Source organism: Lepisma saccharinum, chromosome 30 (assembly GCF_977018435.1).
Source record: "Lepisma saccharinum chromosome 30, izLepSacc3.1, whole genome shotgun sequence".
Taxonomy (NCBI): Eukaryota; Metazoa; Arthropoda; class Insecta; order Zygentoma; family Lepismatidae; genus Lepisma; species Lepisma saccharinum.
The window spans coordinates 14,263,316-14,287,626 of NC_139258.1; the positions used below are offsets into that span (position 1 = coordinate 14,263,316).

The 24,311-nt window shown below is 39.0% G+C and overlaps 1 protein-coding gene across 1 annotated transcript in view; it reads left to right on the forward strand.

Moving 5' to 3' along the window:
- Pino (protein pinocchio) overlaps positions 1-24,311 on the forward strand; it is a 371,441-nt gene that overhangs the window by 276,711 nt on the left and 70,419 nt on the right. The gene's annotated exons all lie outside the window — the stretch shown is intronic.

The window sequence follows — 24,311 nt, forward strand, 5'->3', positions numbered from 1 at the left end:
AGTTTGGGATATCAAACATCGTTCATCGCTTTTCAGTTTGTCAGACAGATACTTTGGTTTTGTAAATACGTGCACTACAACAAACTTGTTGATTTATTCATTGCAACACTGTACCTAGAAAGAAGCTAAAACAGCTGCAGTTACAATTTCGTACGGACTAGTGACGCCCTGTCATGCAGAAGGTCTTTGCTAGGACAAATTGTGCGGTCTTCGTTTGGCCTTAGCTTCAATCAGCAGCTGTTCTCAACATACTGGCCGCCATGTATTGAATCACTTTCTTCCGCTTTGTTGTGTGTCAAGGTGTTGAACAGCGAAACTTTTATGGTTCTGGTCAAGGCCAGGATTTGGGTCACTCACAAGATCTATTGTCATTTCAGTACAACGTTTCCCAGGTGCCACAAGAACTATATTGTTTACCAAGTTCTGTTCAGGGACCAATCACTGTGTCTCGTCTGAGACAGAAATAGTTTACACTCGAAAGTGTGAACGAAGAATTATGTTACAGTCTTAACAAGATCAGTTTTGATCTAGGTGCGATTGAGTGAAGTCAGTATGAAAAAGTACAAATTAAATAGAAGAAAAATAATAATACAGTAAAACCTCGTTAATCCGGACTAATGGGGGGATAAGTTGACCGGTTTAACGAAAGTCCGAATTAACTGAAATAGCCTAAATACACTGTACAGTATAAAGTCTTCTGGAAACAGAATTTCATCAGTGGTTGACTGCCTTTCCTTTGGGAAGTTCTCTTCTTGACTTCTAGCCACATTTAAAACCTTATATTCTGTTGTTTCCCCCCTTTTTTTCGCCTGTCCGGCTTAACGAGGTTTTACTGTAATATGCACCAGTTAAACGAATGCCTAAAATAAGGTACTTTCTCAAAATGAACGCTAGAAAGTCCGTCTTACGATGATTGTGACCGGGAAGACATAATGAAAAGCGTATAATCAGATAATGCAAGTTGTGACGTAGAAAATAGCAAGGAAACCAGGGTCGGCCCTAGGTGGGTGCGGAGCATACAACATAAATTTTTAAGGCGTATCAAAATCCGAATTTTTTTGTTCCTTAGTCTGAAGTACAGATGTTGTATATGATCAAAACATAAACTTTGTATACAATTAATAAACAGTTATTGTATATTCGTATTATTGGGAGAAATAAGCAGAACATGTTGAAGGTTAAAAGAAAGAATTATGGGAGGTTAATAAAAGTTTCTAAATTAGTGCTTCTTTCCATTTCCAATATGCCACTGGTGCGTGGTTCCTTATAGTGGTATTTATATTTAAATACTTGGTGTGTTCAGTCTCTTTCTCCATCAAAATGGCAGTTTATAATCATATCCATTAATGTTCACTATCATAATTCTCTCTTTTTTTTTTACTTTTCATTGAATTTTGTCTCTGCAGTGAATTTAAATTCATGCAGAATGTTATTTTCACTTTACGATTTCATTCTAAATTTAGGACTTTGTTTAGACTATGATTTCAATAATTCTGCTCTGAGCTCTAAGGGAAACCCAGCTGTTTCAACTTTATGTTGTGACTGTACACTCACCTCAATTAATACTCCGGCAGTTTGTTTCTTTATACAGCATATTTGCAAAAGATACAATTCAATCTACAAGTGTATCAATATACACTGTATAAAACACAACTCATTACTAACTTCGTTGACCCTGTACGGTACATTATAACATTTATAGAAATTGTTACATAACATTTTGATTATTTAAACCCTGCTGTGGATTATCTAAACCACCGGTTCTCAACCTTTTTCAGTCCGGGACCCGCCTTGTAGGATATTACACTTATGGGATCCATAAGCAGAATTACTTGTAGGGTTGAACACTCAGTTTATAATCATATTTAAGAAGCCTTTTTTACGCTTGCTTAAATTACACATACTTCGCTCTAGAAAAGTAAATATGTAATTTTAAAGACTAATGTACTCTAGCTTAACGAAAACTATAATACCAGATTGGCGATTGGGGGGGGGCGAGGAGGGGCAACTGCCCCCCTATTTTTTGCAACTTTTGTCCCTGCACTATGTTAAACCTTGTCTAGAAAGAGAAATAAACTATCCTTGTCCCCCCCGGTTTTGGAACCAAATCGCCGCCACTGAATAGAGATAAGCCGGTAAAATGCAATGGTAGAGCGCAAATAACAGAAATGTAGAGTTTAGACTACGCACAAGTTGAATTTAAATTGCTAAAACAATATATCTTAGTAGTTTAAATGTACTAATAAGTTTTTAAGACACAGCAAATACATTTTCGAACGAGACTTCGCGACTCACCAAACACCCCTTCGGGATCCAGCGGTGGGCGCGCCCCATAGGTTGAGAAACGATGATCTAAACGCTTTATGTTGTATACGACAGTGTTCATGATTAATTTCAATCTTTAACCACACCCAATAGCAATGCTTCTATTTTTTAACAATGAATAGCTATTATGTAGGGCATTAATTGAACTTTTTATGTTTGTTTACGTCTTGTCATCTTTAAACCTTTCTTGTTTCTACCTAAAACCATCTTGACTTGTTTTTGTTAATCACAGCTTCCAGTGTAAAATGGCCATTACAAGTGCTATATCTGAAACTTGGAATTAATTAATTACAGTAAAACCTCGTTAATCCGGACCAAAGAGGGGGGTAAGTTGTCCGGATTAACTGAAATAACCTAAAAGAACAGTAGAAAGTGCATCAAAATAATTCCGTTTATAGCAACAAAATACGTTGTAACGGTCGGATTGACCATTACTGGTTGTGGTATATTGTAATATGTTAATTGATTGCTGGCCAGCTACAAGATGTAGGGTTAAGTAATATGTTTCCATGAGTGTACTTTTATGTTATTATCGCATGTAAGTGTATATTCTTATTGGATTGTGCTTTGCTCATTACCATATATAATTCTATTATTTCCTATGGGCCATGGAAACCAGTAAACAGTACATTAAAAACAGATTGAGATCTTCACAACGCAAAGTGATACTTCGCCTCACGGGTGCATTCAGAACAACCTCAACCCTGGCTCTTCTCATGATTGCGGGCCTACAGCCTATTGAAATCGTTATTAAAACTAGAGCATCAAAGTATTACTTTAGAAATGGACAAGAGGACGAAATCTATAAACTAATTGGAATACGCCCTGCCACGGTACCAGAAATTTACAACCACTTGTTTAGCGTCTGGCAACAGGAATGGACACAAGCTACGCAAGGAAGGAGACTTCACAGCTTCCTTCCAAACATAAAAGAACGACTTTCGATGGACCATTTCCATCCCACGAGAGGTCTCATACATTTCCTAACGGGACACGGTCCCTACGGTCAACACCTAAATAAGCACAACCTCAGACAGACTGATAAATGCCTGAAATGTAAAACCGAGACGGACATACCGGAACATAAAGCCTTCTTTTGCCAGACATCAAACAAACAAATCGAAGATTTAAGACAAAAGCTACCAAACTTCAACACGTACCAGTTAATAAGAAATCCCGAGCACTTTACGTCACTAAACGACTTAACAAACCTGGTGTCGAAAGAGAAACATTCCCTCTTCAAATCCGGCATCACTCACCTCCCCATTCAACCCCTACCTCCGGAATGTAATATACCCCCCAGAAGATCACAAAGAATCCACCTTCGACAAACTCAACAACAGGACATCCCTCCTTAGGACTAAGATCACCAAGAGGATAATGAAGCAGAACCTCCCACACGAACATCAAGAAGGAGACACTAATACAGAAGACAGTGATACGCCAAAACGAAAAAAGGTTACGTCTCCCCGGAGAAAGGCAAAGGATAACACTGCAAGGACTCGACCTAGGAACCAACCGAATTTAACCAAGATTCTTCTTTTTCGTTTCTTTCTTAAATTGTAATCTTACACCCCCTTCTTTATTCTCGTTACTAAACACACTGCAAACTTATCTCACTGATTCTTGACAATTCTCTATATTTCCACTACCGAACGTACTAATGTACCCGATACTTCCCAGGAAATCCCTCCCTACTTCTTCCCTTCCTGATGATGTCCCGGGTACCAACCGTCGTACCGATGTTCATCCCAGTCCGACCAACTCTTGCTGGTCTCCCGCAAGTCTCCTTGCATCAGGTACCACTCGTTCTTTCATATCTCTTCCTACTATTAATACGTACATCTCAAAGCCAATAATACTCTCACTATCTCAAACATAACATACTAGAACATAGACCCTGCTTAACATTCATAGAATCGTGTTAATGTCCATTCCTCATCTCATCCATCAACACTAATGCACACGACACACAATAAAACTTATCCTAAGAAAACATTACCCACCCAATTACACACTTATGTAATTTCGTATCTGTGATCATAAATAATATTAATGTTAAACACTAACACTTATTTACTTCCTACTATTTCTAACCTTTATCTTAATCTTCTTACCTTGTAGAATGATGTGAAACCAACTTTGTTCAGGAAAACCGAACAAATTTGGTTCTTCACACTGGGACATTCTTGCCAATGTCACAGTGAATTATTGTAATTAAAAAAATAATGGAAATCAAGGATGAATCAAAGAAAAGCGGGGGAATCCGTAAAAAATTCACGGAACTGACGCCCTGGGTTAATTTTCAGGTACCAGGGCATAAGCACATACCTCCGAAAGTAGCTTGACTACTTTTATCCGTATACATAAAAAAAAAATAATAATAATAATAATCGTTCTATGTAACCATATCTTGTATACTGTTTAGGAAATAAAATTCTTTGTATTGTGCTTTGCTGGATGTTAGATTCCACTGTTTTTACCTCCCCGGTTGGGGGAGGTAGCTGTCTTACAAAGGACCGTTGGCAGTGGAATTTTCCAACGCTACGGGGTCCACGTCCACGGACGTTTACCCCGGCTATAAAAAAGGCTAGTGAGCTTTAGCGAAAAACAGTGTTTCCCCATTGATCGACGAAAGAGGAACGTCTCCTCAAGTTTAGTCCACTTATGGTGGCTAAACTGGATATAATAATGTAGCATCTGGTTATGCCAGCCCCTGTTGCTGTCCCAAGTCCCCTTTTAGAAAAGGCTTTGAATATGTGGATATTTCCGTATTGAATAATTGATGCCCAAAGGAAGGAGTGAAGGCGTAAGGAAACGCATTTAAAATGAACGGAATATCATTTAAGCTGAGGATAGGCCCACCGAGATAGTTATGCTAACTCGGTGGTAAGGGAAGTGCCGATGGTTATGCCATAGGTGCGCAATTATATTGATTTAGAGATTTGGTAATTTGGTCTATGCAAGACACTCATGGAAACGCCATGTAAAATATGTATATATATAACTACGTATAATAAACCAATATATCCTACTAGAATGTTATGATTTCAAGAACTACGGTACTGTCCATTTAACCAGTTGTATATTCACTTGCTGTATATGTGTAAACGAACCAGGGACATAAAAATATAAATTGTTATGTGAAACCCCCCCTTTTGTAATTCCGGCGCAAATATAATCTGCTCGCTTGGTACCCAGGGTGAGGTGAAAGGAGAGATTGAGGGATTAAGTAGGAAGTAATCCAGAGGGCCGGATAGAAACGAGGGATAGGGGGGCCGACACTTTCACAACGTTTATTATGATGTATTTAAAGGGCACAGGCCTAAATACGCTATACAGTACAGTGCAAAGTCTGCGGGAAACAGAATTTCATCAGTGGTTGACTGCCTTTTCTTTGGGAAGTTTTCTTGTTGATTTCTAGCCACATTTAAAACCTTGCATTCTGCTTTTTTTCCTTTTACCTGTCCGGATTAAGCTAAGTCCGGATTAACGAGGTTTTACTGTAATTAATGCTCAAATGTTCAGTTATTCGTTCGTTCAGTAAGGACTCTCAACACCCTCTGGAACTTTGTTGAAAATACAAAGCAGAATTTGCCAAATGGGCAGGCACTAAATGTGCTTCGTATACGTCAGAAATCCCAGACGATCTTTTGTTTCATTCAGTGGCGCCCCCTGAATTGTAGTAACTTTCAATCCCAGGCAATGTCACGTGACACTATGTTCGTATATTGATTGGCATTCTGCAGGAAGTGTGACGTGCAATGACGCCCACGTGTTACGTCAGCGAAGGAATGCCACTGGCATATTTATTTGCCGTTTCTCGCTTCGACCAGAGAACTGAATTGAATATCCATCCATAGGTGAGCCATTGTGAGGGTCCAGCCGCACGCCCCCAAATCAATGAAAGACCTCGATAGCTAAGTAATCAATAGCTGACGGCAGCGGTTTGTTTTTCTGGAAGCCAATTTTAGAATGTGGCAAGAAAGATGTAGATAATATTGGGAGAATGAACATTCATGCTCAATGTGTATACGAATTCTTGTGTATTATGATTTCCTTTTTGCAATTAAAATGATAGAATGCAAACTAGGATCGATGCAGATCCTTTTGTACAAGGGCAGAGTATTAACTGGCATACGCAGAGGGCGCTGATGGGGCTACAGCCCCCTATGTAATTAGGAGAAAATCGACAATTGTTAATAAAGGCAGTGAGTGAATAACTCGGGAAAACCGGTGGTAGATGCAAACCTGGTTAAAATGACCCCAGCTAACCAATTTTGAGAGTGGAAAGTTCTAAATAAACGGAATATCTTATTGTGTATGCCGCCCAAGAAGGTTGATTGATTGATTTAGTTTATTTTTCTTCGCGTTTTGTGCCTCTTGGCTAATTTGCGAAGATGGGGATGAGTGATGAAATGACATTCACAAACAACCAAGCCCGAGCGGGATTCGAACCCGGGACCCTTGGCGTCGCCCAAGAAGGCAACTACGTAGCAGCCATCTTTACAATTCCAAGGGGTCCCTGGTTCGAATCTTGGCCTGGTCATGGGTATTCCTTTTAAGCGTTCCTTCATCAATTTCTCATCCTCATCTTCACGATTAGCCAAAAGTGGCAGAAAAGCGAAGTAAAATAAAATAAATCAGTCAATCAACTTTTACAATTCCAGCTCCCCTTCGAGAAAAATCCTAAAAACAAGTTCTAAAAACAATACTTTGAGACTGTCTTTGCTACCTATTTATATTTAATTTCAAGTTATATTACTGAAACCACTTTTCTTCTGAGATTTTGGCCAGTGTATGGGACCGGTGGCCGGCCAGCACTGTGAGGAAATTGGGGAACTAAGAATGAGTAGCGTAAGCTAGTACAACAGGCGGTTCACCGTGTGACTGGTTGAAAGAAGCCCCCCCCCCCACTTGTGGTGGTAATGAGGCTAGGATTCTCGTCTACGTTACTTGTGGGCTGAAACAACCGAACGTCCTTTCCTGAAACGTCTGCAACCCAATGCTCGTGCAAGGACAAGGCGATTGCATAACATCACGTCAATCCTGCGCAATCATCTGCGACTTCCACTTCAGCGGAAGGACCCCACACGCTGCGTTGGCTTAGAATCTGACTTTCATATTCTCCGCGTGGTATAATTCATTCTACGTCACCTTTTCTGAGCGTAAGGTCACTGGAAAAGCATCACGTTGTGAGATTGCTTCTCGGCTGTGTGGCGGGTGGGAACAATATTTAAGGTCGCCTCTTTTTCGCTTTAAGATTACAAGCTACGATGATGATAGGAAGAGAGGGAGAGAGTGAGATACGTAGAATGAAAGAGAACAAGAGGAGACAAATGATGGAGTTTCAAGGGAAAGAAAGGAAGGTGCTGAGAGAACAAGAGAGAATGAGAAGGAAAGAGGAAATATTGATTGATTTGCTTCATTTTACTTTGCTTTTGTGCCAGTTTTCGCTAATTTATGAGTGATGGTATGATCAAATTGATGAATGGACACTCACATACATCCATGCCCAGGCCAGGATTCCAACCCAGGACCCCTGGCGTCGTAGCGCCATGTGCTAACCACTGCGCCACGGGGGTCGTCTAGGAAGGAAAGAGAAGGGAATGAGAGAATGAGAAATTGAGAGAGGCTGGGAAAAAGAAGCAAATCGAGAGAAAAAAATATTCACTTCGCGGCTCGAGCCCATCCAATAATTCGCCTATTATATTTTATTTTAGAAATAGTCCTTGCTCTTAAGAAAACAATGTTTAATCATTATACACTTAAAGAATTCTCACAACTTAATTTCTGACTGAGTGTTATCAAAATATTTCATAAAAAAGGGTTTTCCAATAAGAATGATATGATTTTGAAATGAACTGGCAACTATGTTATAACTGTCAGTAGTTGTCATTTGTGTTTAGTATACTGTGACAATTCATCATGGCTAAATACACGCTTCAAGAACGTTTGGTTCTTATCCAAAATTTTATGAAAATAGACGTTCTATTGAACTTGAAACGGATCATAATTTTGGGAAAAAAATTATCTTCTCAGGTGCAACTAAGCTGTAAAAAAGGCCCATTTACTCATATTCAACACGCTCAACCTCAACTGCCTAAAGCAGGATCTACCATACAGAGGGACAGTGAAAGCAAGCTGTTATCAGAGTCCATTATTCTAGGAAAATAGTTAAGAATTCAAAACCAGAAACTTAGATCTTTTCCTTTTTATTTTAACAGTGCAAAGGTACTTTTATAGAATGGTAACAATCAAAAAGTAAATATATTCCCTTTCTTTATATATCCATAATCAGACAACTGTATGATATGCAACTTAAATTTATATTCTACAACTTAATTGATTAATAATTGGGGGAAAATACGTGAGTAGTGAATGCGGCCATACGACCGAGAATTCTAAGAATAGGTTCCTCAATACCCAAACTAATATTAATTTAATTAGAAGTTAGAATAACAAAAACCTAATATAGGGTAAAGAAATTAACAAATAAACTATAGAATTTTAAAGTAACCACACTACGTAAATTCCCCATCATATCGCCACACTTACAATACACGTTTACAGTCACAGCTACACTGCTCTTTCCCCGTGACCGTTGCCTCAAGACAAAACGTGCTCGTTTCCTCCTGGCGGCTCTGAGCATAACAGCCAATCAAATCCAGGCATGACATCAGTTGCAATGTTACCAGCACATTCAATACATTTGTGGGCAGAGGGTTTTATACAGGTGAAGCTCATTTCTGGTTAAGTGGATATGCTAAGAAACAAAATTATCGTTTTTGGTGTGAAACCAATCCACAAGAGATTCACGAGAAGCCCTTGCATCCGCAAAAGGTCACTGTATGGTGTGGTTTATGGCATGGTGGCATCATCGGACCATTTTTTTTTTTCAAAACGAGGTAGAAGATGCAGTTACAGTGACTGGTGAGCGGCACCGATTGATGTTAACAGATTTTTTGTGGCCAAATTTAGATGAAATTGATTTGGAGGACATGTGGTTCCAACAAGACGGTGCCACATGTCACACTGCTAATGCCACTATCGACGTATTGCAAGAACAGTTTGGTGAAAGGATAATTTCAAGAAAGTTGGCCTCCAAGAAGTTGCGATTTAACTCCTTTAGATTGCTTTTTGTGGGGTTATTTGAAATCTATAGTCTATGCAAACAGACCACGAACCCTTGATGCATTAAGATTGTACATCGAACGCTGCATTCGTGATATTAGGCCCGAGTTATTGCACACAGCCATCGAAAAATGGGTTCATGGAATTCACTCTTGTACACCAAGTCGAGGTGGACACTTATATGATGTGTTATTCAAAACATAATGTAATAAACTATGCTTCAAAATAATATAAAAAGTTTGGTTGTATCTGAAATAGTTTTTAATTTATTTCATTTCAAAATCAAATCGTTCTTATTGCAAAACCCTATACATCTCCAATATGATACTTTTCAGTGTCCTGTATTATTTACACTATCCGTGGTCATGTCGTTCTTAGGACATTGGGGGGGGGGGATATGAGCTTATAACTAGGATGAGGATCGATAGGCAACAAAAGCTCTCAAAATAGGGAAAAAGTAGCGAAAATACAAAATAGGCACAAAAATAGATGAGCATCGACAGCTTTTGTCGTTTTCCCGCATGAGGCACTCAAAAAGGCAGTTATCTTCAAAATATAACTATAGGCAAAAACAGCCACTATAAAATTCAGAAATGGCCTTAAACGTAAAAGCCTACAGTTTCTGGACATTTCAGACAAGTCCTGGGCCTATTTATGACATACACCGTGTCCGAAAAGGTACTTTACAGCTTCGAAGTCATGGAGTCATGGAGCACAACTTGTAATTGACAAAGGAGAAATATAGTTTGTTGTAGGTGATTCATCAATACCTAAAGTTGTTTTTGTCAGGTATTGAATAAGATGTTTGCACCTCCACATTGGGCCTTAGTCGTGAGAGATGTCCTGGACAGGACATTTGCAGTACGTTGGATTGGAAGAGCTGGTCCAATTGCCAGGCCTTCTAGATCTCCTGACATTACACCCCTGGACTTCGTTTTGTGGGGCTATGTCAGACACAGTGTACAGCACTCCTGTCCATGATCGTGATGGTTTGAAGGCCAGAATAAGGCTGTCATTGCCACAATTGACAGGTATATGCTAGAGAGGGTATGGACAGAGTTAAAATTTCGATTAGAAGTTGTACTCGCCACCAGAGGTGCGCATGTTGAAGTGGACTAATACACAATAAAACCTCACGCGTTGGTAAATAAAATGGGGTATGGTATGTCTCTTTATGCCAATTACAGGTTGTGCTGTATGACATCAAAGTTGTAAAGTAACTTTATGAACACCCTGTATATTATAGCATGAAATTATAAAAACGAATCCCAGAGTTCAGCCCACCCCAATGTTTTTTTCAAAAGTTGGCACCACTGACAAGACCTCTAACCCATCGTTTCTCAACCTATGGGGCGCGAAAAACTGCTCTAACCCATTCAGGTCCTACATGAGACTTCTGCATACACGCTCTTTCTCTGAAATTCGTCAACTGTCGCACAAGCGCGACACCACCTCTACTAAGTCAGTCTTCTCTTTCATCGGGACTTTTCCCCATACACACAAACACCTGTAAGTCACCGACGTCAGCTCCCGTAATACCACGCGTAAATATCGTGTGCATCTTGCTCTGTGACGTTTTGTCGCTAGTAATTTCACTCGCTTCGCCCACCTGCTGCGTTGACAACCGCAATCCTGGTTTGACGTCATTCGGTGTGGGCGGCGTCACAGTCGCTACGTGTCGCAGCTGCATTCTGGGATTTTTTCTAAACACTTGACTGTTGCCTCTGCTCCACACTGTCGTTTCTCACAGAATATAGCCTAGAAGATAAAGACGTTATCAAAAACTAAATATATTTGAAATCAATCAATACATTTGCCCCTCAGGCACACAAGGAATTATGTGAAGATTGTTTCTGCATAAATACATTTTTATGACATCTCGCATAGCTTATGTACAATTAAAAATGAACCGATGTGAAATTTCGTTACTACCAATGTACCTATAAACATTTCAAACCTGTATATTCATAATGATCTGGAGGGTAGTAATGTTTGTGTATATATATATCGTCCTGTTTTGTACCTTGTTACATTTGTACTTGGTGCAGAGTCTGAAGAAGACCTTGCTAGAAGGTTGAAACGTTACGTTTAGTTTATGTTTTATAATAAAATAAATTTCTGCCTTGGTCAGCATATTGAGTTTTTCATATCATGGAAACAAGGCTTAATGGTGTTATAACTCTATATTCAATGTTGTAACATGTGACTAGAATTAATTTTGCCGTAGAAAAACAATCACCTTTTTAGACGTCAAGTTTAAGTAAGTGATCGCTTTCTTAATACACCAAGGAGAAGCTGATCGTCTTTTCAGACAAGGAGTAGGCGATATTTTTTTTAGATACCAAGAAGGAGCTGATCGCCCTTTTTAGACGTAGGTGATCGCTTTTTTAGGCACCAAGAAGGAGGAGGCTTAATGGAGGAGGTGGTCGCCCTTTTTGGCTTAACGGAGGATGTGATCGCCCCTTTTGGATTAATGAAGGAGGTGATCGCCCTTTTTGGATTAATGGAGGAGGTGATCGCCCCTTCTGACTCAATGGAGAAGGTGATCGCCCTTTTGAATTAATGGAGGAGGTGATCGCCCTTTTTGGATTAATGGAGGAGGTGATCGCCCTTTTGGATTAATGGAGGAGGTGATCGCCCCTTTTTGGCTTAATGGAGGAGGTGATCTGCATTTTTGGCTTAATGGAGGAGTTGATCGCCCTTTTTGGCTTAATGTAGGAGGTGATCGCCCTTTTTGGATTAATGGAGGAGGTGATCGCACCTTTTTGGCTTCATGGAGGAGGTGATCGCCCTTTTGGCTTAATGGAGGAGGTGATCGCCCTTTTGTCTTAATGGAGGAGGTGAACGCCCTTTTTGTCTTAATGGAGGAGGTGATCGCCCTTTTGGATTAATGGAGGAGGTGATCGGCCTTTTTGGCTTAATGGAGGAGGTGATCGCTGTTTATTCTTGTCAATTGACGAATCATTGGTAGTTTTAGGCATTTCGAGGGCGTGGTTGCTTGAATCCCCCCCCCCCCCAACACACACACACACATGTCCAAGGTCCAGCAGTGTCGTGGAACCTCACTCACTTGCTCCACTGTTGGAAGACAGACGAAGGAAGGTCGCTGAGCGTTGCGACACAGCTTTTCTCGTCCTTTCAGAGGAAGTGCGGCGTTCCGGCTCCCGTAACAATGTAAGCGACCTCTCGCTAAGTTTTGAAAACCAACGCAGGAGGAGCACGTATTGTTTGTCATTACGAAAAATGCTAAACGGGTTGCACAAGTTGGCCTTCTGAGTCGGCAGCTGCTGCCGTGTCCTTCGGTCGGTGCGTTCACCGAAGGGACGGCAGGTGTCACCCAGCGCGGGCGGCATATGCTGGCCGGCACTTAACCTACATTTTTCATTTTAAAGGAAAAAAGTCAGTCTTCCTAATTTTATTATATAATCTAGGGGTGCCCAAGCCTGCTTGAGAAGAAACATAATATACGAGGGCTGATCCGATACTAATGCCGATATACCCATATCTCATACTGCGTTGAAGGAGAGAACCAAAGATGATTTATGCATGCTACTACTCATGATGATATGCATGAAATATTAATCAGGAGCTTTATTTACTTTTTGTCAACTGGGCCTATCACCCTTTTTATTATTCAATACATATTCAATTCAATTCGACATGAAATTCCTTGTTTTCAGAGCTTAAGTACACGCAAGCTAGATAATAAATACAGTAAAACCTCGTTAATCCGGACTAATGGGTTGACCGGTTTTAAGGAAAGTCAGGATTAACTGAAATAACCTAAAAGAACAGTAGAAAGTGCATTAAATCTCAGTTTATAGCAACAAGACCCGTTTATTATTTATTTATTTGAAAAGTCCTGAATACAGAAAAATCCATTTTACATCAGGATATCAACCGGAAAAGAAATAAACAAAATAATAAGGTGGACACATACACACACATATACATATACAGTGCGTCCATTTCGATCTTCAGCCGAGAAATCGGGAGAAGCGTGGCGGGCGGCGCTGGCGGAGATGCCGACATTTGCGGCCTGTAACGCCCGCTTATTTTTATGGACATATGCAGATATTTCTATAAATATTGCAAAACGAGCCCTAACCTGTGTTATAATTTATCATCTGTAATTCATCCAAGTTCTGCCCTTATATACACAAAAAAATACGCTTTAAAAAACAATGTAAAGAGCCACAGATAAACATTTTAATCATGTTTTGACCAGCAACGTCCTGCTTAAGTTTATATCCTTGAAAGAGTTTTGTGTCGATGGGGATCGTTTGGAGGTTTCGAATGTGCAACACTGTATCAAGATTACGCTGTAGACGAAACCGTTAAAAGTCAATGGTGTTCGTGAGCTTCCTTGCAATCCGAAATCTCCGAGCTCGAGTTTTTTGTTCCTTCGCGACAGAGCTGTGAATATTGTGGCGAGCAGATGTAAACCAAGAGCGTGTTAATTTCGTACTGTGCGCAAGAGTGTTATTATTGGTTACTTGCCGTTACTTGTTTGTGTTATTGCAGTGTGTATGTGTGTTGTGTCAGTAAGGGGATTGGAATGCCAGCCGCAAGGTTCACGTTACGAGGGACGCTTATAAGTTCTCGGCCCGACCTAGAAGGACTTTAGCTACAGGCACGAAAGTTAAGTTTCAGGCTATTCAACGTATTCTCCCCGAAAGTCTACACACTTGGCACTTGGTGGATATCAGTTTGAACAACTCTTATAACACAGGTTAGTGCTCGTTTTGCAATATTTATATAAATGTCTGCATATGTCCATAAAAATAAGCGGGCACTACAGGCCGCAAATGTCGGTATCTCCGTCAGCGCCGCCCGCCACGCTTCTCCCGATCTCTCGGCTGAAGATCGAAATGGACGCACGGTATAACAAGAATAATAACAACTAGGGCAAAAATACTATTATTTACTCTTCAGCTGCTTTATGCACGCCGTTCTGTAAGTCTGCTTTGATAAATGGAAGTCCGGAGCTTCTTTTAATGAGTTGTAAATAGTTTGTAGCCTGTAGAGAAGTCATACACTATACAGTACAGTACAAAGTCTGCGGGAAACATAATTTCATCAGTGGTTGACTGCCTCTTCTTTGGGAAGTTCTCTTGTTGACTTCCAGCCACATTTAAAACCTTGCATTCTGCTTTTCTTTTGCCTTTTGCCTGTCCGGATTAAGCGAAGTTCGGATTATCGAGGTTTTACTGTATGTTCCGTTATATCTATATTTTTATACCATTTTAACGTATTCTTGCAAATTCTTAATTTAATTATAATTTAATTTAAATTTAGCATTTATACTATTATTATTTCTGAGATAAGGGTATCGGTATCGAGCATCGGTTGAAATGTATTTATCGATAATTTTCCGGCGTTCTCTTTGCGCGACATTTTCGCGGAGACTAATTATCCCGGAAGTTATGCAAAATTTAATATTTCAATTTATTTTGCACCAGGAAAATGGAGTTTATACTTCCATGCCAGTTATTTTAATATTTTTCTCGTAATTCTCGTATATTTTAAAGCAAGTTGATGTATGGAGTGAAATACTTTCACAATGATTAATATCTTGAACACCTTTAATTGTTACAATTTTCGAAGATCATGTGTTTCCTGAGAAGGTACCAAACAATCAACCTCACTTCCCCTACTTCTTGCAGACCAACGAAGCTCTGGCACCTGGACCAACAACCAGTATAATCTTCTGTAGGGTTGTGTGTGTGTTTAAAACATAAGATCCAATTGTGAATAAACTTACTCATTTCAATATGAGAATAATAGCAATTCTGAAGTTAACAACCTGAAATCTCAGAAGTTGACAACCTGAATTCTTAGGAGTTAGCAACCTGCATGTTTAGAAGTTGGCAACCTGAATTATTAGAAATTGGCAAAATGAAATCTTATGAGTTGGCAACCTGAATTCTTAGGAGTTGCTGAGCAGGAGCATATATTCTAGGCTATCTACGAAGCCTGAAATCTATAGAGAGTAAAATATAAAAGATTAGATCAATTAGCAATTGTGAATAAACTCCCTCATTTCAATAAGAGAATAATGGCAATTCTGAAGTTGCCAACCTTAACTCTCAGAAGTTAACAACCTGAATTCTTAGTAGTTAGCAACCTGCATTTTTAGAAGTTGGCAACCTGAAATCTTATGAGTTGGCAACCTGAATTCTTAGGAGTTGGCAACCTGAATTCTTAAGAAGTTTGCAACCTGGCTGGTAACGAGACTTCCTCGAAGACGTCAAGAAAGAGTAAAATTGATGTGTCTAACCACTTATACCGGGAGGTTTAGGCTAGCCTAGTCTTTTCCATTCCTCCATAGTCTAGGACCACGTGTCATAGTGAGGTAGTCCAAGTCTTGCAGCATACGCCACTGGTGCTGAGTCCTCCTTTACAGCCTCAGCTTTTCACTAGGTAAGGAAATCCTCAGAGAGTGTAGCTTTAGTTGTTGATAAGGAGTGTAAGTTTAGAAAACTGGTGAGAAAGTTTTTGAACAAACATTCTATTTCATTGTTAGGAACTTGACACCAGTTTTGTTTTGACTGGCACACGTGCTGACGTATCCATATATTTTGTATTTAAATCCATCAACCACAAGTCCTGAGGACATAATTGAAACCATAATCAGTGTGTTTACTACTCGTACAAACAAAAATATAAAAATTTTCATGACTTGACACATTTGCGATCCTGGGTTTATTTTTGAAATCTTGTTTTCAAAGATGTGAACTTTTCTCTGCGTAATTCGGAAGGAGAATTTAAGAAACTGTTTGTTGTTGCCTCCTCCACAACAGACAGTAAGGTCTGTGTTCTGGCAGGGGAGAAAAGTTCTTACAATCGGTCTGTTGTAACCGTGACTTGCTGCTTTATTTACTTGGTGATGAGAACGTCAGAATTACGAGATTGATAAAGCGGATGCTACGCTGCGGTAACACGGAGACTTTTGTCTGAAGTTGGGAAACTGAGACGCCATACGTTGATCTGTGATAATCCCGGCAGATTTTTGGAGGAATGTTATGATTTGAGGCTGGAAGTCAAGGCTCAAAGGCCTTGAGGCCTCAACAGCACCTGCAGTTCTCCCAGAACTAGCCTGTTCGGCGAAAGAACAAGTTTCAAAATTCTATTTTTGTCTTTCCCGTCCAAAGCCAAAGCCGTGGTGAGGAGGAATTCTCGTGGTATTCTGCGTTGCCAAATTTTTCGTTTAGAGTCGTTTTCGAAACAGGTGGCACCCTCAACAAGGTCAAGCACGGCGAAGCCTAATGGTTGCAAGCGAATGGGTCTCAGATTCCCTGCCTCTCCCTGAACTGCGAGTACGTGTTCACAGCAGAAGGTGTCGTGTACTACTGGACAAAACTCAGGAGAGTAGCAACACCGCTTTTCCCACCTTGAAACTCCCACAACTGGAGGCGAAAAGTCACCATTCCTAAGTGTGCTCTTTGGCCGGTCGGTTTTTTCCCTCGTAGTGTGGTGTAAGAGAGGGAGAAAGATAATTATAGAAAGTGAAGGAAAATGAGAGAATGAAAAGTAGATATCATTGATTGATGGATTTGCTTTATTTTACTTCGCTTTTTGTGCCACTTTTGACTAATTTGCGAAGATGGGGATGAGTGATGATATGATGAAATTGATAAATTGACACTGACAAACATCCATGCCCAGACCGGGATTCGAACCCGGGACCCCTGAAACGAGATATAACTAGAGAAAATGTGAAGGAGAGAATAGTTTGTGTGAGAGAGAGAGGGGGGAGAGGAAGACTGAAGGAAACAGAGATGAAAAAGAGTGACAGAAAGATAGAAAAATAGAACCGATCTTTGTGAGGAAGTGGTTATCACAGCGCACTACGAACCCAGGCCTGAGCATGGGTATTCTTTGTGTGTGTCCCTTCATCATATCATCACTCTTCCTCATCTTCGCGATTAGTCAAAAGTGGCGGAAAAGTGAAGTAAAATTAACCAAATCCATCGATACAGAAAAAGAGCTAAAATGAGAGAGAGATACGATGTATGAGAGTCTGCGAGGAATAGTTTACACAGATAGGGTGGTCAGGACTGGACCTACAGTTTAAAGTGGGATCCGAACCAATATGTGCCTTCACCGATCCCGGAACTCCTTTGATTACAAGGCGCCGACGTTGCCACTGCACCATCGGGGAAGTCCTGCGAGAAGGAGGAGAAAACAAATGACTGTGCACTTTAGTTTGCTGGGGGCATTCTTATTTTGGTTGAGCTGTAGCCTGTGTGGGAAGGAAACAAGAGAATGGGAAAAGGTGGGAGATATGGAATTAGAGAGAGTGTGAATGATAGAGGAGATAGATAGAAAGATAGAGTGTGAGAAATATGGAATGAGGCAGTGAGCGAAAGTGTGTATGTGGAAAAATGAGAAATAATATGAAAGCAGGTGAAAGAATGACAGAGGAGATAAAGAAAGAGATCAAAATGGAAACTTGCAGTAAGAGATTTGAGAGATAATATGTGAGAAAATGGGACACACACACACAGGGAGAGACAGATAGATGAGAGAGAGTTATGAGCAGGAAACGGATTTATATCTAAATACATATTTATATATGAAGCTAAAATCAGTTGTATTTTGATCTCGCATCATGGCATGTAGACACGAAAAATTCAGTTTTTGTGTTCCATATTTGTACATATATATATATATATATATATATATATATATATATATATATATATATATATATATATATATATATATATTAAGTTTCGGCTCTTAATTTTACATATTTTAATTATTTTTACATGTTATTTCCATATTTCGGGACATTTCTCAACATACACTCCATATTTTTCAATAACTACATGTCTCCGTGACTGAAAGAGTTGAGTGAATTTCTTGCGAATAACTGACAAAGTCCGAAGCGACGTTAAATTATCACGTTTATCACAATTCCACTTTACCACAGGAAGTTCTGTCGCTCGAAACAATGCACAAGTTTCGGAATTGATGAACGAAACGTTTTCTTTGTCAGATAATGATGATGCTCTATAAATGAAATTATACTATTTTATGCTATAATTCACCTTTTTATGACGTAGCGCTATGTCTGGTGATATTTTTGCGTGGCATAGCGCTTTTCTGGTGATTTTTATTAGTAGCGCGTTTCTCCGCTGGTACTTGGCAACCCTGACGACAGTCAGGACAGTTAGGAAGGAAGAGAAAGAATGATAGAGGCATCCTTGTTGCAAAACATCCTTGTGCACACCTTCTCCCTCTTCTGGACACAAATAGTTTAATTCCTTTGGCCTTTCCCTGGGGAAATTTATGCCAGCCAGGAACACCGCTCCGCTGGGCTTGAGGTAGATTCGTGGACGTGTCACTGGGTTTTATTTTTCCAAGATGGCGTGATCACGTGAAGGGACCGTGAGAGGGCAAAGTCCCCATTTTCAGGAGGGGACAACACCGACGCCGCGATGTATCAGCAGCGAGTGTGGTGGGAGGGAAGTGTCCTCGTTACGTCACGGTTTGTTTTTGTGTGCTAGTTTTTTCGAGCCTGTCTTTCTTTTTGTCGTTATCCTTACCCTGATTCATGTGTGCTGGCAATGCTCTTTTCTCTCCCACCACTTCTCGCTATATTTCCCACGTTCTGCGTCGTGGCCCAATTTGCCCAGCTTGGATACATTTAAAAGAAAATATTATTTTTTTCATCTTTTCATTATGCGCCAACATTGTCAGTAATGAACAAATTTGAATCTATGTATTCATTTCGGTTTTGCGAAACTTTTGATTGGATTTTTACTCTGTTGTAATTGATTAACGTAAAACTCATTTCGATGCACCCGCCAATTTTAAATCAATTTTAAAAATATCATAAATGTCCTACATTTTGAGCGTCACAATTTAAATTTTAAAAATACGTGTGAAAGAGAAATCACAGGAAACTCATGCAACTTACAATGCTATAGACTGCACTCCTAGACTCAAAAGTTAAATGTATTTTCATTCAAAGTTCTGGAGCCACATTCTGTTGATGCAACTTTTCAATGCCTGAGCGGAATTTCTTACGTTGGAGTTTATAACGACGGAAGCAATCATGGATCTTTAAAGCAGGTATACAGAACAAAGTTATTTGAACTAAAAAGACATCCCAAATGAAACTTTCTGAAACAATTTGAAATTCTGTTGAGATCAGTATGTTTCATATTATTTCAAATTATGTTAATTAATATTTCCCATTTCAGGTCATAATGCAAATGTTGAGAGAGTATTTTCATTCATGTCAGCACAAAGGACTGAAGAAAAATTTCTCATAAGTCTAAAAGGGTTGGTACTGGTTCGGTATAATTTCAAAGAGTTTGTCCCTTCAGAGTTCGTATATTTTCACAATCTAAATTTTGATAAAATTGGCTGCTCTGAAAATTACAACTGAAAACATGTGTAGCAAGAAGTGTAAATAATTACAAGTTCGAGAGTTTTGTATTTAAGAAACCACTACATTATTATTTAAAACTGAAAAGGTGTCAATTTTGCAATATTTGCTAATGTGTATTATTTACTGCGAATGATTTGCGTCCTACAATTTGTCTTGAAGTGTTACATTTTGGGATAGCATGTCCTACTTTTCCCCGAAAAAACATTATTTACATATTTCAGTAATACATTGTACATGTTTTACGTGCTTTGGCTACATAAAAACAAGCTTTAATAGTAATAATCATGTATAAAATCCATCGGTTTAGCAACACTTACTCGGAAGTACGCATTATAATTATTGGCATTCATTTGCGTTGTACGATTAAACTTGGCAGTTGGAGCTACGTAATGCAGGGTTGCTACGATTTTTTGATTATGAAATTCCCTGACCTTTCCAGGTTTTCCAGTCCAAAAATGATATTTTTCCATACATGTTTATCATCATGATTTTTGCTTTTGAACCTTGTTTTTTCAATTAAATATATAATCCTTTAATTATTATGAATATTCAATTCACAAACTTATTTTTAGCAAATTTCATTCTACACATAAAAACCCATGAAAATTCGAAGAGTAAAATGTTAAATTACAATCTGCATCAAATGTATTGGGTGCTACAATCACGTGCATCTAGCTTTCAGGCTAACGTAACAGAGGTACATTATTTCACCATGACAGACGTCCACAATATAAAAACAACAGAAAAAGTTCATAAACCATATACTATTTTTCATTTTCTGTCGGATTTATAATTTAGAAAATGCTGCTTTTTTGCTTACGTTTATAAGTGCACAGCATATGGAAAAATTTTTGTTGTACATAGGAATTCTATAGGAAATGCCAACAAGACTAAGATCTATAAAATAATAGACGATAACCTCATCTTTACCAACCTTTCCGATAATTATGATCATATTGTCAATGTACTTTACTTATTAATCAGATATCTGGATTGCAAGTTTTACTTTTATAATACTAGATATTAGAAAGAATATCAAAGTGAAAATTTATTACAGAAATTCGAAGGAACCATAATTTTGCACAAGACTGAGAATCACAAGAACCGAATCCAGGAGTGGAAGTGAACTGCTTGTTCATTTTGTAACTTTTTCTCTTGCAGACTCCAAAATGCACGTAAATGCAAAGTTCCCTGATTTTTCCCTGATAAGCCAAATTCTCTGATATTCCCCAGTTTTCCAGGTTTTCCAGACAAGTAGCAACCCTGGTAATGTCAGCCATAGTGTAACAGTGCCTTAAGTTATAAGAATTGATGTATAAAACCCATCGGTTTGGCAACACTTGTTCGGAAGTAGGCATTATAATAGTTGTCCATTCACTTACGTTGTAAGATTAACCTTGGCAGTCGGTGCTACATCGGTTTGGCAACACATTCGGAAGTACGGATTATAATTATTGGTCATTCATTTGCGTTGTACGATTAACCTTGGCAGATGGAGCTACGTAATGTCAGCCATACCGTAATAAGATTCCCTGTGGACAATTGCTATGATGGTATCAACAGGTATAATTGGTTCTTCAGATGTCAACAACAAGTTGAGTCGAAACAATGTAAATGTCGTGCGCAAGGTGAACAAGTTAGCTTGTGCGAGAAAATCATTGTTGATATCCTGGGTTTAATTATTCGCCTCAATGCATAGCTCAATGCTTTATGGCGAAAGGTGTAGGAAGAGCCTTTTGTTGGGAAAACAATAACCTGTGACCTTTTCGTCTTGGGGCGTGTGGATATACACTGTAGAACACATCCCGAATTATTTTTCCGTGTTCATTTGCTTACGGGAGCGATAAAAGCATTTTAAATTTCATTTTAAATCCATTGCCCCCAGGGGTGCCCAAAGGCCACAATTTGAGTAAAAATTCAACAGGTGTATTTTTTTCTAAAATATTAGTACAGAATTATCGACTTATCTTTAAAATAGCTGCAAAAAAGTTGAAATTCGTTACAACAAATTTCATCTACTAATAAGCAGTTAACATTTTTTAAATTTAATTTAGTTTCGTTATTTTGACTTTCAAGACGCACTTTTTCCCTTTAAAAATAGGCCTGAAAAACAGGGTGTCTCTTGTACGCCGATAGTCAGTTGTCGATTACCTTCATTTCTGGAAATTTTCTCTGTTCTGAATTGGACGATTTCTTTCTTCCAAGAAGATTAAAATTGTATTCTTTCCTAGTTAGATGAGTAAGTTATTTTTTTTAAAGTACATATTAATTTATATTTGAAATACTGTAAATTAATTATAAATTCAGTGATAAAGCTTTTTCCTAAAAAAAATGTGTACAAAAAGGGGGGTGCGTCTTATACGCCGGCAAATACGGTACATAAAGAAGACTGAACCAGTGTTTATTATTACGTTTTAAAAATGTGAAAAAAAGGTGCCGATATAATGTCTTTATTCAATGCTCCTTTTTCTGTACCTTCTGTATATAATGCGCGCGGACCGCAGAGAGAACTGTGGTTGCGCGCGGACCGCAGAGAGAACTGTGGTTCTGCCGAATAGGTTTTGTTGAAGTTTGTGTTTTCTCTCGCAGGTTTTGCTACATTATCTTGGGAACTATTGGGACTATTATACCATTTTATAGCTCTCATTCTGCTCTACAAAATGAGACTATAGGATTTTATGTAGCTGTTCAAGAAGAGTGAAAATCATTTATTTTTCTGTCCAATTCTTTAACACAACATGAAACACAAGAAAGGAAAAAGGTGCTGAAACATCAGAGAGGCGGTTAAAAGGGAATAAATGTGCGAATCTCACGAAAAGGCGCAACAAAGTGTGTTCATTTTAGACCGGTATGAAAATAGCTATATTTTTGGTAATGTGATGCATTTTAAAATCCGTTGCCTAATTATTACGAGAAAGACGGAAGAATACGTTATACGTTTAAAGCGAAAGTGAACATGGTTTCCATGTTTCATCACTGCTATCACTTCCACCATGGTGTGTAGATTCGTTCTCTGGAGCGAATCTCGTCTTCCGCGGTCGGACAGGGCATCACGAACGTCGTGGGTTCGAATCCTGCCTAGCCAAATCCCAATTCGTGTCCTGCTTACCTCCAAACTTTGTTTTCACCCTGTTGGAAGGCCGACTCCCTAACGACCATTCGTTGTTTCTTGCAAGGACTAAACGAAAACATTGGAGTCATGCAACAGTGAGTCATACGGCCGCAACGTGAGTCAGCAATGGGCTTCCGCAAGGATAAGAATACGACATCAGCACTGCGTGTGTCTTCCCCGGTCTATTTTTAGTAGCCGATCGTTGACCCAGAATTCAAGCCAGGTACAGTGCAACTGTTTTAGACGCCACTGAGGAGGACATTTTGACTGCGATGTACAAGTTTACAGTGGCGGGGCGAACTTCTCTTGGGGGGAGGGTTGACCTACTTTTCTCAGCTGATGCCCGCTAGGTCATTCCAAGGTTTATTTTTAGTTGTAGACGGAGGAGGGGGTGATTTCCTTAATTTAGACGAGAGGATTGACATTTTCTTCTGTGTTAATCTATTGTTTGTTATCCCCTTCTGCTCTCCCTCTAATAATAATAATAATAATAATAATAATAGTTATTTTGATTTATTTTACTTCGCATTTCTTCCACTTTTGGCTAATCGCGAAGATGAGTTAAAGTATGTATGTTATCAGCGCCATTCTTCTCTACCTAAAACCATCTAATACGAAGTGATATTCCTCTCGGTTGAATTGTTATCGTATTTTAAAAGTGTGAAGTGATACGTTGTTTACATCTCACGTGGCCGCCATTATGGGAACAAAAGACTATCGACAAGTACGGTATAACAAGTACCGTGTGAGGCGAAAACTAGCAAATGGGTGGTCAGTCCAGCGTCAACGCATTCCTACTGAAAATCCAGTTCCGTGTGATTCAGGCTTAAGAAGGCTACAGAGTTAGTTAGTTAGTTAGTTATATCAGATATGTTAGAAATTGTTTCAGAGTTGTTTAAAGTTCTAGAAAATTGGTCATCTTTGTTCTTAATTACATGCAAAGAAGTGTAATTTTATTTTGTTATTGAACTAGTTTTGTTATTTGCATCAGAAAACAACAGTAATAAAGAAGGTGAGGATGGTTTGGCTATGAGGGGAGATGGAGGAGGCCATTATAAAATTATAGTAGTAATTTTCTGTGCATTCTGGAAAAAAAATGAGTATTCTGGAAAACTCAGGGAAAATGGATTTGGAGTTTGCGTGGGAACCCAGTATGCTCTTATGACCTAAAAGTTTACAAAATATGTACTATTTTCAGTTCACGTTATGGGCCCTGGGTTGCAATGCACAAAGAATACTTTCTCTAAATTTTCAAATAAAAATGAAAAAGATTTTGCTACAGTAAAAACAAAAACTCGAGTAAACATGGGAGTAAGAACGAATCCACTTCGAAAA